The 17274-nt window shown below is 40.8% G+C and overlaps 1 non-coding gene across 1 annotated transcript; it reads left to right on the top strand.

Moving 5' to 3' along the window:
- The first annotated feature begins 14203 nt into the window (after nucleotides 1-14203).
- On the top strand, nucleotides 14204-14307 carry LOC126033059 (U6 spliceosomal RNA). Its single transcript, XR_007504216.1, has one exon. It is a non-coding gene; the product is annotated as a U6 spliceosomal RNA (small nuclear RNA).
- The last annotated feature ends 2967 nt before the right edge of the window (nucleotides 14308-17274 follow it).

The raw sequence follows: 17274 nt of genomic DNA on the forward strand, positions 1-17274 counted from the left end.
CAGGGATTCTCCTGGCTCTGTACTCAGGAATCACTCCTAGCCAAGCTCTGGGGACCATATGGGAATGCCAGGGATTGAACTTGGATCAGCCTCATGTAAGAGAAAGGTCATACTATATTACCTCTCTGACACCTATTTCTAGTCTTTTTTCTTTTTTATCATTTTTAGTTCCTTGAAATTACCTAAGGAATGTTCATGGTCAAGTTTATATTCATTTGTTATTATCATTATTAGTTTTCCATAGCCAGCTATCATACTTGCAAGTTAGCTGGCTATGGAAAACTACATCACTGAACTATATCCCTGATCCCAAATTATTTGTTTTTAAGTCTGTAAATAAAGAATATATGCAAAGTTGATTTATTTCTCTCATCAAATTTTGACAAAAGCTATGGATATTTTAATGTGTATTTTGTGACTCTCAAATAAAACCTAGAGCATTTTATTTACTTTAAAGTCTCTAAAGTTGAGTGGTTTAATCTTAAAAGTAGGAATCTGGGCCCGGAGAGATAGCACAAGGCGTTTGCCTTGCAAGCAACCGATCCAGGACCAAAGGTGGTTGGTTCAAATCCCGGTGTCCCATATGGTCCCCTGTGCCTGCCAGGAGCTATTTCTGAACAGACAGCCAGGAGTAATTCCTGAGCGCCGCCAGGTGTGGCCCAAAAACCAAAAACCAAAAAAAAAAAAAAAAAAAGTAGGAATCTGAGGTTCAACGAATTTTGAACTCCTTCATTTAAGTGCAATTTAAACTTTAATTCTGTTAACTATTGACTTTTTCTAGAAATAAAGTTATAGAACAATATAAAATAAACTGGGTTTCCTGATGCTTACAAAAATGAAACATTTTTAATGTTTTAATTTTTAATGTACCAAGTAAAAAAATCAAATTGAAAAGAACTGAAGAAAATTCAAGTTGACTTAAAATGTTTGAATTATTTATTATTTAGAACATTTGTATTCTATAATATTTTCTTTATAGGTAAAAAATAAAATGTTAACACAAAATGTAGTTGATTACATTTTATTTTTTAATTCAGGGATTTAGAAACTATTAACTAAATAAAGTAAAATACTGCCATCTGCTGACCCAAATGAAAAAGTTAGTTGGTCATTGAAAAATCTAAAATCTCGGGGCCGGGAAGGTGGCGCTAGAGGTAAGGTGTCTGCCTTGCAAGCGCTAGCGTAGGACGGACTGCGGTTCAATCCCCCGGCGTCCCATATGGTCCCCCCAAGCCAGGAGCGACTTCTGAGCGCATAGCCAGGAATAGCCCCTGAGCCATCAAATGGGTGTGGCCCAAAAACCAAAAAAAAAAAAAAGAAAGAAAAAAAAACAAAAAAAGAAAGAAAAATCTAAAATCTCAAGGAGATATCTTGTCACTGAATAGTCTCAGACAAGCAGGGATTTAGAATTGTGAATTTACGGTTGTGAACTCTGGGATCCTTCTTGGTTAGGGCCAACAAGAACCTATCCCTGCTAAAAGACCCAGTGACTCACCTGCTTATAAATGGCCCAGCCTCACAGCATCAAGACTAATATCAAATTGGGTTGGAGAGATAGCACAGTGGTAGGGCATTTGCCTTGCATGCATCTGACCTGGAATGGACCCAATTTATCCCCTGAGCCTGCCAGGCGCCATTTCTGAGCACAGAGCTAGGAGTAACCCCTGAGCACTGCCAGGTGTGGTCCAAAAACCAAAGCACAGAAAAAGACTAATATCAAAGAGACACTAAGGTAAGAATTGTTCTTCAGATTTGTCAACAATTGTGTTAAATACTTTGCTGGTCCCTCACTGGGTGCATATATGTTTAGGGGTGTGATTTCTTCCTGTTGTACATATCCCTTGATTAGTACAAAATGTCCATTCTTTGTCCCATACAACTTTGTCATCTGATATTAGTATGGCCACTCTAGCTTTTTTTTTTTTTTTTTTGATTTTTGGGCCACACCCGGTAATGCTCAGGGGTTACTCCTGGCTATGTGCTCAGAAGTTGCTCCTGGCATGGGGGACCATATGGGACACCGGGGGATCTAACCGCGGTCCGTCCAAGGCTAGCGCAGGCAAGGCAGGCACCTTACCTTTAGCGCCACCGCCCGGCCCCCACTCTAGCTTTTTTAAGAGTGTTGTTTGCTTAGATGATTTTCCTCTAGCCTTTAATTTTGAGTCTATGTTTGTTCTGACTATTCAGGTGTGTTTCTTGTAGGCAGTATAATGTTGGAATCAGTTTTTTGATTCATTTAGCCACTCTATGCCTCTTAACTGGTGCATTTTGTCCATTGACATTGAGAGAAATAATTCTCATGGGAGTTAGTGCCATCTTTGTGTAGAAGTTTGGTGTGTCTGTTGGTCAGTCTTAAAGGTCAGTCTTAAAGGTCTTAAAGTAGATCTTTCAGTTTTTCTTTTAAGGCTGGTTTTGAGTCTGTAAAGTTTATGAGCTGTTGTTTATCTGTGAAGCTATGCATACTAAGCACATTGTATCAAGTAAAGAGAACTAAACATGCACATTTCCTTTTTGTTGTTGTTTATTTGTTTTGTTTTTATATTGGAAGAGGGTCCATACTTGGAAATGCTCAGAGATTACTCCTGGCTCTGCACTCAAGAATTACTTGTGATGGGCTCAGGGGACACTGGGAATCAAATCTGTATTGGGGCATGCATGGCAAGTACCCTACTGGCTATACTATTTCTCTAACTCCCAAATACACATTTTTTAATCTCAGCTCTGAATATGATCAATAAATTAGATAGTTAGCTTCATCTGTAAAAAAAAAAAACACACAAGGGATATATAAAAGGCAAAATTTCTTCTTTTTCTTCTTTTAATTTTCTTTCTTTTTTTTTCTCTTTTTTATTTTTTTTTATTTTTTTAGGGCCCCACCAACAATGCTTAGTCAGGGATTGCTCTTGGCTCTTCACTCAGGAATTACTCCTAGCCATAATCTGGGGACCTTACCTGATGTCAGAATGGAACTGAACCCAGGTTGGCCATATGCAAGGTAAGCCTTACCTTCCTTACCTGCTGTACAATTGCTCTGGCCCCAAAATAGATTAACATTCTTAAAAACGGGTTAGTAAACACTTTTTTATTTAAAAAGACAAAATAGGGGGCCAGAGAGAAAGCATGGAGGTAAGGTGTTTGCCTTGCATGCAGAAGGTTGGCGGTTTGAATCCCGACATCCCATATCTCCTGAGCCTGCCAGGAGCAATTTCTGAGCATGGAGCCAGGAGTAACCCCTAAGCACTGCTGGGTGTGACCCAAAAACCAAAACCAAACCAAAACAAAAAGACAAAATAGGAACATTTTTATTTTCGTGTTCTCCTTGTACAGAGTTTGCTTTTGGGTCACAAAGAGTGTGCTCAGGGCTTTTCCTGACTCTACATTCAGTAGTCACTCCTGCAGGGCTTAGGAGAACTATATGGAGTGCCCCATTTCATGCAAAGCAAATGCCATACCCTCTGTACTATCTTCTGGGCCAATGGAATGATTTTTAAAATAATTTAGAGGGGACAGGAGAAATCTCATCTTCAATGAAGTAAGGAAATGATTCAATTTTAAGTTACAAAATAGGAAGCAGGCTTACCAAAGAAGTAAAATGCATGGGCAGGGGGACCGGGCGGTGGCGCTAAAGGTAAGGTGCCTGCCTTGCCTGCGCTAGCCTTGGACGGACCGCAGTTTGATCCCCTGGTGTCCCATATGGTCCCCCAAGCCAGGAGCAACTTCTGAGCACATAGCCAGAAGTAACCCCTGAGCGTTACCGGGTGTGGCCCAAAAACAAAACAAAAACAAAAAAAAATGCATGGGCAGGGACTCGGGAAGACATGGAGTTTCATGAGAGAACTAAGTATGAGCATAATTTAAATTTGTTTCAGATTAAGAGACACTATTTTGGAAGGTGGTTAGAGTAGAAGACTCTAGATTCTGTACCATCTCTCCAGCTCTAATGTGTATTAATTTTATAAAACTTTTTTCTTATAAAGTTGATTGCTAATCGAATCAAAAAGCATAGTATAAACTCAATGAAAAGAAAAATGAGGGCCCGGAGAGATAGCACAGTGGTGTTTGCCTTGCAAACAGCTGATCCAGGACCAAAGGTGGTTGGTTCGAATCCCGGTGTCCCATATGGTCCCCCGTGCCTGCCAGGAGCTATTTCTGAGCAGACAGCCAGGAGTAACCCCTGAGCAATGCCGGGTGTGGCCCATAAACCAAAAAAAAAAAATTTCTCTGACCATCTGGAAATATTCTTGTTCCTCTACCAGTGGTCCTCAAACTATGGCCCACGGGCCACTTATTGTATTTGTATCTGTTTTGTTTCTTCATTGCAAAATAAGATATATGCAGTGTGCATAAGAATTCGTTCATAAGTTTTGTTTTTACTATAGTCAGACCCTCCAATGGTCTGAGGGACAGTGAACTGGCCCCCTGTTTAAAAAGTTTGAGGACCCCTGCAAGTCTAAGCACTTAAGTTTGAGTTTTGCTTAAAATCCAGCTCTCTGTGATTTTTTTCCCCTTCACCCAGCATTTCTCTTAACAACATGTATGCAAATCTGGAGTGTAACCAAGGTTAACCTTGCCCAGAAAAATTAATTAATTAATTAATTCTAGAATGTCTTCACCAAAGCTTTATTTTTATGAGTGGAAGAAAAGGACGAAGAGTTGCCCGTGCAACCCACTTAGAGATGGTCTCTCTTCTGCCTTCCCCCATGGATCTGCTCATTCAGGACAGTAACGATTCTTTCCTCAATCCAAAAATAGAAGTGTTCCTCATTTCAGAAGAGAGTACAGTGAAGAAGGAAGACCTCAGGCCCAAGGCAAAATTCAAGAGAATAGAACCATATTCTTCCAGAGCCAGCTCTGTGTTAAATGACAGAAGTACTTGAGTCTCAAGCAAATGCAAGAGCTTTTCATCATTTTTTCTGCTGGGTATGCTTTCCCAAGATAACTGTGTGGCTCCATGCCAGACCCAGGTGACAGGAAGGTGACTGGGGATGGTGACATTGGAGCTGACAGCTTCCAGTTTCTGTTGCATAGCACCCCTTTTTCTGCTTGTGTCTCAGCAATGTAGATCTCCAAGCAATGAATGTGAAGAGACTTCTCAGCCCCAGAGATGAAGCTTCAGCATGGGGCATGTAACACCAAAATCTGATGTGCTCAAGCGCAGAGGTACCAAGACATTCTCCAGCAGAGTCATGGTCTTCCCTGTGTAGGCCAAAGGGTGACCTGTCTATCCTATCCCCAGAGAAACATGGATCCATTCTCCAATGTGCCAACCAGATAGTACCATGAACCATCCCAGGTTTATGAACCCATCCCAGAAACCCCCATGTGATGCTAAGTATTGAATTGAGGTCAGCATGAGATCAGGAAGGCATGTGCTTTAACACCTGTATTCTCTCCAGTCTCTGGAAACATGTTTTGCTAAAGACTTGTTTATTAAATATATAAAGCAAAGCCTATGATTGGATGTTAGATAGTGTTGACTGATGGAGGGATGGAGGATGAGGTCTTTCCCCTTCAGCTCGAAGCACGCATCTGCCACCCTGTCTAGTCGATGGTTCTGAGGTGAAACGGCAGGTAAACAGCTCGCAGACAGTCAGGCTTGTGGAAATATTAGCTTTATTCGGTGGACAAGACTGAAGTCCAAAGCCTCAGCATCAGTTCCTGCCAAAAGCCTCTCGCCTTCCACATTCCCTTGTTTTTATCCCCCAGAATCAGGTACCACCCAAAGGTGGGATCAAATACCACCCAATGGTGGAAGCAGAATCAGGTACCAACCTAAGGTGGAGGCAGAATGCCAGGTCACACCCTAGGGTAGGGCACAATCATCGATCAGGTTAGGGTCAGTAAGTTAATAATCCCCTAAAATATTTACATACACAAAAGATAGTATCAACAATAGTACAGTATTTAAAAATAGAGTTGAACCCAAAGCTATTCTCTGAGAATAAGCACAGAGTGTTTAATACATTAATTTTCTTCTTGTTTTTTGGTCACACACAGCACTGCTCAGTGGTTACTCCTGGTTCTGTGCTCAGGGATCACTCCTGATGAGGCTGAGGAGACCATATGGATGCTAGGGATTAAACTCAGGTCAGCCTCCTGCAAGCAAATACCTAACCCACTATACTATTGCTCAGGCCTCTAATGTGTCAATTTATGAAAACAATGGAAGGACCAAAGATAAAAGAAAGGAAGGGAGGAAGGAAAAATATAACAACAACAAAAAAATAGCACTACACAACTAATTAGGAAAATGAATTAAAAAGATAAATAAGATATGAACAAGTTATTATTAAGCAGCAGGAGTATTAGCAAGAATTAGTGCTAGGAAGTATTCCAAGAAATGGAGTTCTTTTAGTTCATGTAGAACTGGATTTAATGCAGTAAACTTGATACTTAGAACATAATTAGAAGGCTTGGAGAACTAGATTTTTTTCTGGGTCCTTAGAGATTGCTAAACAAATCACTGAACAGTGCTGCCATTTCAAGCTGGCAGGCAAAGTTACAAAAAATGGAGAATCAGGAGGATACAAATCAGGAGGATAAAAAAAAACACAATATCTAAGATTTTATAGTATCTGCTTAGATTAGAAGCCACTATTGTGATTTTCTCTGTGATGTACCTCTCACTTTCTTCTTTTTTGATTGTTTTGGAGCAGGGGTCTCAAACTCAATTTACCTGGGGGTCGCAGGAGGCAAAGTCGGGGTGAGGCAGTGCCGCATAAGAGATTTCACAAAAAAAAAAAGTCCTCAAACGTCATTACTAACAGTTTTAATTATTTCTTCAGAACATGAATAGAACATTGAGTGAAGATCATGAACAGTTCTTCTGAACATGGCATCTTTTGCCTATTCCTTGCTGCCAGAGTCTTGACAGCGCTTCTTCTCACAAATCTGAACCACATTTGGCTTTAGAGAGGAAGCAGTTGAGACCCTCGGTATGGCTTGAAGATGGTCATCATTAAGTCTAGACCTGTACTTTGACTTATTGAAGTTCAATATGGAGAACAATTTTTCACACAAATATGTGCTCCCAAAAAGGCACACGGTGCACTTGAACATTCGGGAAAGTTCAGGAAAGCTGGGGGGCAATTCTCTCTAAAATTGCCCATGCATGTCTGCTTTTCCACTAATCTCCCTGAACTTGGCTTTGAGATCAAAGTTGCATTGCAGGTCAATGAGCTCCATTTGAAGCACAGGAGGGGCATCTTGCACATCAAAGGAAAAGGTGTCCACAAAAATTTGGAAAGTGGCTCTGTGCTTTTTGAAGTCTGCAAATCTGTGATCAAATTCCTTCTCTAGCTTAAAAAATAGCATCAACATATTTCTCACCACTGAATGGTATGCCTGCTTCCACAAGTTCCTTGCATGCTGGGAAATGGCAAAAGTTTATCTGAGAGAGCTGGGATTTCCATAACACAAATTTTGTGGAGAATGCTCTCATGTTGTCACTGATAAGCTGCCCCAGGCCTTGTAACATCTTGTTTAGTACATTCAGCTTATGTGTGATGCCAACAAGAAAAGCTAAGTCCATGAGCCATTTATAATCACTCAACTCAGAAACAGCATTCCCATCCTTCTCCATGAAGGCTTTCACTTCTTCTTTCAACTCAAAAATCTTTTCAGGACATTTCCCCTGCTGAGCCAACGTACCTCAGTGAAATAGAGCACATCTCCATATTCTGACTCCATTTCCTCTAAAAAAAGCACAGAACCTCCTGTGCTTTAAGCCCCTGGATCTTATTTGGTTGATGCATTTCACAACAACAGACATTACATTGTCACATGGCAGGCATTTACTGCAAAGGGCCTGCTGATGGATAATGCAGTGAAGAGCAATGGCCTTCTCTATACCCTCCTCTTCAAGTTTTTTTTGAACAAGTGCCACCAGTCCATTTTTCCTCCCTGTCATCGATGGCACTCCATTGGTTATTATTCCAACAAACCTCTTCCATGGCAAATTCTCAATGGCATCACACAGATGCCGAAATATCTCATTAGCAGTGGTCTGGCCATGCATTGGAATTATTGTGAGCAGCTCCTCTGTCCATTTAAAGTTGCAATCAATACCACGAACATAAATTGTGAGCTGCGCAGTGTCTGTTATATTTGTGCCCTCATCAAGAGCAACTAAGTATGCATCAAAACATTTGGCTTTCTCACACAGTTGATGATAAATGTCACTTGACATGTCAGAAGTGTGCTCTGCCACAGTGTTGGCAGAAAGGCTGATTTTGCTAAACTGACCTTTCTTTTCTGGACAGGTAATACTTGCAGCCTGTAACATGCATTTTTTAACAAACTCTCCTTCTGTGAATGGTTTCCCTGCCTTAGCAATCATCTCACTAACCATGTAACTAGCTTTGACTGATGCAACATTCTCTTTGGTTGCTTACTTGAAGAAATCTTGTTGCCTCATTAGACATGCTTTAAGACTGGCAACCCTCTTGGCTCTCTCATTTCCTTGATATATTGCACATTCCTCAGCATGTTTAGTTGAATAATGGCGTTTCAAGTTGTATTCCTTGTACACTGCAACTTTCTCTGAGCAAATAAGACATGTGGGGATGCCCTGTGCTCAACAAAGAAATACTGCATCTTCCACTTTTCCTGAAATTGTCTGTGCTCGTCGTCAATCTTTCTCTTCACTGCAGGCTTTAATGAAGTCATGATGAAGGTATGACAAAATCTAATTCTGTAATAAACTTCTCTCCCTTAGGCCTCCGATAATGCAAGGGAGAGCAGGCCGGAGCAGCGGAAATAACGTCTGCGCTAGGTGCAAAGTATTCGCGATTATTCGCTTATCGAATATTCGCAATAAAAAAATCGCATTAGTAAGAAAAAAATCGCATTAAACATTTGCATACCCCAAACGGAACTGCTCGGGGTATGCGAATATTTAATGCGATTTTTTTCTTACTAATGCGATTTTTATTGTGATTATTTGGTAAGTGAATAATCACAAATACTGCGATATTTGAAGGCCGGCTCAGGAATCACTGCTGGAATCACTCCTGGTGGTTCTCAGGGGACTATAAGGGATGCCAGAGATAAAACTCGGGCGGGCTGCATGCAAGGCAAATTCTCACGTGTGTTGTATAATTGTTCTGGTCCACTTCTGGCTTTGTTCTTGCAAAAAAAAAAATCTCCAAATCTGTTCAAAAGGGATAAATTACATAGGGCCTCATTTGTACATAGAACCTTGTCTCATAGAGGTCTGGGAATGTCATTTTTATGCTTTCAGATGCTATGATTTAGGAAGCAGTCTAAAAATAGATGCTATCTCTACCACATTGCTAATATTTCCTTGCCAGCACCATTTAAAACATTTTATGTATGTTGGCTGATTCAATCTACACAATACCCCCATAAATCGTTAGGGTTTTTTGTTTGTTTAGATTTGTCTATACCTAGCATGCTCATGTCTCTCTCTTGGCTCTGTGTGTGTAGCTTCTGGGGCTTCCAGAAGTACAGAAAGACATGACTGAGATGACTCCAAGTGTTTAGCCCCCAAACTGGAGTACCTGGAGGTGTCTCTGCAGAGGTTAATCATAGCTGTATGAAGTTCTGCCATCAACTTAGTGATTACAGGGTGTGGACGCAGCTCTGGGGATTTGACAGGGTAAGGACTTAGCCCAACCCCAATGTAATAGAAATGATTATTTATAGCATTATCATTTACAGTGAAAATGTCACATTGTTCTTTACTGTTCAGTCTTGTCACATTAAAGCTTACCATGTTATATTGAGGTTTTCATATCAGCAGAAAGAATAATTTTTAGATGAAGGTAATTAATGTTCCAACCTTGCTCTCTGCTTGGGACATTTTTTTTGGGGGGGGGGGCACACCTGGTGACACTCAGGGGTTACTCCTATCTATGCGCTCAGAAGTTGCTCTTGGCTTGGGGGACCATTTGGGATGCCGGGGGATCAAACTGCAGTCTGTCCTAGGCTACCACGGGCAAGGCTGATGCCTTACCACTTGTTCCACTGCTCTGGCCTCATGCTTGGGACACTTATTATCAAACTACTTAAACACAATTGTAGTGTTCCTAGTTCTGGGGTTCCATTCTCTGTCTTTCCTCACATCAGGTGTGCCTCCTGGTTTGTCTTAGCTTGTTCCAGGAATAAAATTCCATGACAAACATCTGCCCAAGTTCCTCTTGGTCTTTGCGATGTTCAGACTTCCAAGGAGCAAACATTTGGTGGCTCTATCACTCCTTCTGAGCATCCAAGATTATTCAAGCCTGGACTCACTCCAAGTCTCCTCTTTTTTTTTTTTTTTTTTTTTTTGGTTTTTGGGCCACACCCGGCGGTGCTCAGGGGTTACTCCTGGCTGTCTGCTCAGAAATAGCTCCTGGCAGGTACGGGGGACCATATGGGACACCGGGATTCGAACCAACCACCTTTGGTCCTGGATTGACTGCTTGCAAGGCAAACGCCGCTGTGCTATCTCTCCGGGCCCCCAAGTCTCCTCTTAAACTTTATCCACTTGCTACAGCTTTCATTTCCATTTTTTTATTTGTATTGTGGTCAAAGTGAATTACAATTCTTTCACAGTAATATTTGAGGCACATAGTGACAATGAATGAAGGGCATTTCCACCACCAGTGTTGTCCTCCCTCCATCCCTGTTCCCATCATGCACCCCATATTTCCCTCCTTTACTCCCATAATGCTACTGCAACTGTTCCCCCTTGCACAGTTTGTTGTATATTGGGTATCGATTCTGTTGTCGTTGACTTTGGATTTGGTGATACCCATTTTTTTAAATGTAACCCTGAGTACGTAGTTATATAAAATAGATATACAAATCAAAAATTAAAAATTTTAAAATAATACTGTTCATGATACAATGTTCTAACTCTTCACTCTCCACCACTGGCTCCCCCAGGACCCTACAGCCTATCCCATCCCATGCCTTTTCTCTTATATATCTCTTGTTTTGTTTTGGGGCCACACTTGATTCAAGAATGGTCCCCTGGTGGTGGAACCATAAGGGATGCTGAGAGTTAAACCTGGGTTGTCTGTGGGTAAGGTAAATTACCTACACACTGTGCTATAGCTTTGGCCCCTTGGGGCCATTTTTGTAATCTTCTGATGCCTCTCTTTTGACCCTATTCACTCAGGCTGTGTCCCTACAGTTTATACTTCAGAGCTCTGTGGTTTTGTGGTCAGAGACAGACATCTTCAATCTGACTAGCCTACCTCAAAGAACAGGAAATTCAACCACTGTGCACTTTGTATTTGACTCAGTAACCACTAGGCGCACTCTCAGTTGCTACCCAATTCTCCTGACCTCTGGAGACTCTTCTGCAGAAAAGGGACAACTCTTCTATCATCTACTTAATTTCTAGTTTCTATTCCTAGTTCCTGGATTATTTATCAATATCTGTAATCAGATATACTCTATCAATCTAAAACATTGTTGCAAAAAATTTTAAAAGAAGGAAATTTATGCCTACTGAAACTTTGAAACTTTTACAAAATAACCGGGGATCTGGGAATATTGTGTTTCATAGAAATACTTGTGTTCTTCTTCTTCTTTTTTTTTTTTTTTTTCCTTTTTAGGGTCATACCTGTTGTTATTCAGGGCTGTTCTGAGTATTATTCTTGGTAGGGCTCAAGATAACATGTGCTGTGGAGCCAACCTGAGTAGGACATGTGTAAGGTAAGAGCTCTGCCTACTGTACTATTACTCCAGCCCCTTGTGTTGTGTTTTTTCATGGAAACATTATGGTCTGCTTTTCTAATTGACTGTGAATTCCCTAGGGCTCAGATTCAGGGGTAAGTCTGTGCATAAACTTGCCCATATAATTCCACATTCATACTTTTTTAGATGAGAGTACATAGTAATTTTATTTTTCTACTCAGAGCTACTGACAGATGACTCCTTACCTGTTTGTAGCATCTGTTGGCATCTTTCCTCTCTCTAAGAATCTTGCCTACCGTAGGTGGTTGTAAATTCTTAGGCTGCAGACTAAGTTTCTGGTCTGACCACACAGCCTCTCACTTCACCACCTCACAGTAACCTCTTACCACACCACTCTACCTCAGAGCACTACATTCACACATGAACAGCACTTGCTTTTACAAAGGCCACCCTACTTTACCACTCCCTCCACCACATAACCAGAGCCTTACCAAATCATCTACTTCATTGCTTTTACTTTTGTCAATCTCCAGTTTGCACTTTGCTATTCTTCTCAACACATTGCAATCTCTAAAAATATTTGTTGGTTGACTGCTTGTGAATAATACAAAAGAAAGGGACTCTAAGATCCTGTCTCCCACCCAGGGTGTCACAGTGTTGTACCCAGTCCCTCACCTGCTGGCCAGTACTTCAGACTTTTCTAAGCTTGCTAAAATTGTACAAATTTAGTGGATTCAAAGAAGCAACTGAACCCACACTGCCATGATGGGGGACTCTAAGAAGCCGAGCCTCTGTAGTTTTGGGATGCCTAGGGAGGAATTTCTCACCCCCTCCCCCAGGGCCCGATTAACCAGGCGTGGCCCTGAAGACCCGCCTGGTGTGGGGGGAATCATGCTCGCCTGGACTAAGTGGTCAGCCCAGGGGTCCTATGGCTAGCTGTCCTGCCCAGAGCCCCCAACATACCAGGCAAACACACCAAGAAATCCTGGCATTCGGAGTGTTCTGGGCCCAGCCGAGCCTCTGTAGTTTTGGGATGCCTAGGGAGGAATTTCTCACCCCCTCCCCCCAGGGCCCGATTAACCAGGCGTGGCCCTGAAGACCCGCCTGGTGTGGGGGGAATCATGCTCGCCTGGACTAAGTTGTAATTTTTTATTTTTAATTATGAGAACAAAGATGCAAAGAAAGAGGACAAGGTAAAGTTACAGTGGAAGGACAATCACCCATATCATAATTCTCAGAAGTTCCCTTGCTGATATCTTAACTTTGAACTTTCAGCCAAAGAACATTAAGATAAATAAGACAGAATCCATGTACAATTACTTTGTCCCTAAAGCCCCAGATTGTAATACATTATAATATTTCTTTTTTTTTTTTTTTTTGGTTTTTGGGCCACACCCGGTAACGCTCAGGGGTTACTCCTGGCTATGCGCTCAGAAGTTGCTCCTGGCTTGGGGGACCATATGGGACACCGGGGGATCGAACCGCGGTCCGTCCAAGGCTACCGCAGGCAAGGCAGGCGCACCTTACCTTTAGCGCCACCGCCCGGCCCCACATTATAATATTTCTTAGAGCAGACAAAGCAATCTAAAGCCATAAAACTTATGTAACTCCTTAGACATTAGAGGCATAGTATTTTTCTACATTTCCATGTACATGCATATTAGCTTAAGTTAACCTCAAATTTTAAGTGGGTTCTTTTTAAGGATTAGAGTCAAAGGAGCACAGTAAAGATGGTGTTAGAGTGGCAATTGTTGTTTGCATAGGCCCACCAAAATATGAGGGACATGGAAAGGAATAACCTTGGCCTAAAGAGACCCGACCCCTGAAGTTTCCTGGCACAAGACCAACTCTAGGCTCCAGGCAAACTAAATAAACACGTATCTTAATAGATAGTTTTCCTCAAGATGCAAAAGAAACAAGTGATAAAACAGCACCATCAACTAAGTTTCAAGGACTGCTAAGGCTTATGGCATTCATTTTTATATTTGAAACTAATTTTAGTGTTTTCTTTTTTATTAATATCTTTACGTAAACACTTTGATTACAAATATGATTGTAGTTGGGTTTCAATCATGTAAAGAACACCCCCCATCACCAGTGCAACATTCCCATCACCAGTCTCCTAATTCTTCCTCCTCCCCCCCCCACCACCTGTACTCTAGACAGGCTTTCTACTTCCCTCATTCATTCACATTGTTATGATAGTTGTCAGTGTAGTTATTTCTCTAACTGCACTCAGTACTCTTTGTGGTGAGCTTCATGTCATGAGCTGAACCTTCTAGCCCTCCTCTCTTTTGACTCTGAGAATTATTGCACCTTAAGAAGTACTAGAGATCAGGTCGGAGAGATAACATGGAGGTAAGGCATTTGCCTTGCATACAGAAGGTCTGTGGTTCGAATCCTGGCATCCCATATGGTCCCTCGAGACTGCCAGGAGCAATTTCTGAGCAAAGAGCCAGAGTAACGCCTGAGCGCTGCTGGGGTGACCCCAAAACCAAAATAAATAAATAAATAAATAAATAAATAAATAAATAAATAAATAAAAAGAAGAAGAGTGCTCGCTTCGGCAGCACATATACTAAAATAGGAACGATACAGAGATTAGCATGGCCCCTGCGCAAGGATGACACGCAAATTTGTGAAGCGTTCCATATTTAAAGAATAAAAAGAAGAAGTACTAAAGATCAAATTGGGACATCAGCATGCAAGGCAAGCAAGTGCTTTTTACTATGTTCTGCCTTGACTTTTCTTTTTAAACTTAAAAAAAATTTACTTTAAGGAGAGAGATGAGTGATATCATTCTGTCTATCCTTCTGCCTCATTTCATTTGGAAAGATACCATCAGTATACATCCATGTATAAGCAAATTTTATGACTTCATTTTTCCTCAATAGCTGCGTTGCATTCCATTGTGCAGTTGTACCAGTTTCTTTTTTTAATGTAATTTTTATTTTAATCATAGTGGCCTACATATCACTGACAATAATATTTAGGTACATATTAACATAAAATCAGGGGAATTCCCATCACCGAATTGTTCTCCCTCCACCTCTTTTCCCATCCTACCTCCCATATCCAACTCCCTCACCCCCGGGGCTGCCAGAATAAGTGGTCCCCTCTGTGCCTAGCTAACTATTTAGTGGTCCTACACCTGTTTGGTCTTGGTATCTCCCTTATTTCTCACTCTAGTTGGGAGGTGGGACTAGATAGTTCAAGTTATGTGGTTTTGTTTGAAGAAGAGAAAAGTAATAAACTGGGGAAAAAATCAAATACGCCAAAAATGGGCAGAGTCCTTCTGGAAGTTCTCATCCTAGTTTTGAGAGACGAAGGGGAAAAAGGAGGTGGAACACCACAACAATACAAAAAGAAGTGTCAAATAAAACATCCAGTGAACACTCCAACAATAATGATAAGCACCACATAAAGGCCATGGTCCTGAGATAAAAAACATGGCAGAGCACATAAAGGAAGAAAAAAAAGAAGAAAAATAAATAAATATGAAAGGAGACAACAACTTCAATAACCACACCAAAACAAATAAATTGGCAAAAACTAGATAAATAAATAATAAAAAAAATTGTGCTTTTTGCCTTTTTTTCCCTTTTTTCTTCCCTCCTGCACAGGCACAGTAAATATTGGGGTCATTCAAAAAGTAATTCCCTTGGCCTAAGAGAAACAGGGTTTCTCCACCCTTGAAGTATATTGTCATGGGATTAACTATAGACTCATTTCAGGTTCATTTACTCTCCCCTTGGTGCTTTTGTGGTATATAGAAGACATCTGCTCCATCCTGGGTGATAAAATCAGACCTCTCTATCTAGAGATCTCGGTATCTGCACAGGTCAGGGAGTGGAACTTATGATGAAGTCTTTCTTGGTGGTTCTAGAAGTTCTGTTCCCACCGTGTCATTTTAATCCTAATTCTGTGGTTGGTGGTCTTGGTCTTTGCATTGATCCCAGGACGAGGCCTGGCATAGCGTCTTTCCTTATGTTTCCAGAAAACTCATTCCATTGCAATTGTCTCAGACAGACCTCTGGAACTAGAGATTATGTTTATTGTGCAGGTCGTAGCTCAAACCCTAGACTAGGGCTTTTTTATTGCTCCTAGGATACATACAATTCGGTCATGGTTCTATCAGCGAGTCATCTGTAAATAGCGATCTTGGCATTTACACAGACCAAAGGGTGACAAGTCTGATTTTGTCTTAGCGTTAGCTGGTGAGGTAGGATAGCCTGCTCTTAGGTCAAGTTGTTCCCAGTTTCCTCGTTGTCAGGATATCGTATTAGAGCTGGCACTTATTGATGTCCGAGCAGTATTAAGGATGTCCTGATGGGATTTGTTTCCTGTGGCTGTTGTGAAGAACTGTGTCATTTCTATGTCTGGGATCCAATGTTCAGTTGTTCTTATATACTTTGGATGTTTCCAGATTCTGGCTATTGTGAGTAGTGCCACATGAACATGGAGTGCAAATACTTTCTCCGCATTGTATTTTTGGGCATGTAGGGTACATCCCAGCAGCTTAATTGTTGGGTCATATGGAAGCTCAATTTCTAGTTTTTGGAGAAAAGTCCATATTGTTTTCCAAAAAGGCAGGACCAGTAGACATTAACACCAATAGTAAATGAAACTAGCACTGGTTGTTCTTGCTCTGTTTTGTGAGATATTACCTTATTGTTGAATAGATTTTTATTTCCCTGATTACTAATCAAGGGGAGCTTTCTTCCAGTACCTTTTGGATATCTATATTTCTTTTTTGAGGAAATATCTGTTCTTCTCTTCTCTCCATTTTTTCATGGTTTTAGATGATTTTTTTCTTAAGTTCTCCCAGGGCCATCTTAGATATGAACGTTTTATAGAATAGAGTGTGGGTGAATAGATTTTCTGAATCCCTGAACTGTCTTTGTATTTTAATCACCATTTCCTTTGAGGTGCAGAAGCTTCTGAGTTTAATTTAGTTCAATTTGCTTATCCATGATTCATCTAGCTTGAACACTGGTGTTTCATTCTTGAAGACGACTTTAGCTTCAAGGTCATGGTGAGTTCTGCCTATGTTTTTCTCTATGTACCTTATAGTTTCAAGTCTGATATAAATATCTGCAATCCATTTTGATTTGACTTTCCAAAGCTAAAAAGAGGTCTGAGTTCATTTTATTTGCATGTAACTGATCAGTTTTCTGAACACCACTTATTGAAGAAGATTTCTTTGCTCTACTTCATAGTTAATTCTACTTTAACAAAGACTAATCATATACTTTGAGAATTGTCTCAGGATATTCAAATCTATTCTACTGATATGAATGTCTATTTCAATGCCATGCTGTTTTAATTACTACTGTTTTATGTACAATTTGAAGTTTGGGAAAGTAATACCCACATCTTTTTCCCCCCAAAGATTGTGTTAGCTTATTATAAGAGGCTTATTATTTCATATGAATTTCAGGAGTGTTTGACATATTTATTTATTTATTTATTTATTTATTTATTTTTTGGTGGGGAAGCAAACCCAGCGACACTCAGGGGTTACTCCTGGCTCGGGAGACCATATGGAATGTTGGAAATTGAACCTGCATCTATCCTGGGTCAGCCACTTGAAAGGCAAATTCCCTACACTCTGCTACCACTGTG

Source organism: Suncus etruscus, chromosome 16 (genome assembly GCF_024139225.1).
Source record: "Suncus etruscus isolate mSunEtr1 chromosome 16, mSunEtr1.pri.cur, whole genome shotgun sequence".
In the NCBI taxonomy this organism is placed as follows: domain Eukaryota; kingdom Metazoa; phylum Chordata; class Mammalia; order Eulipotyphla; family Soricidae; genus Suncus; species Suncus etruscus.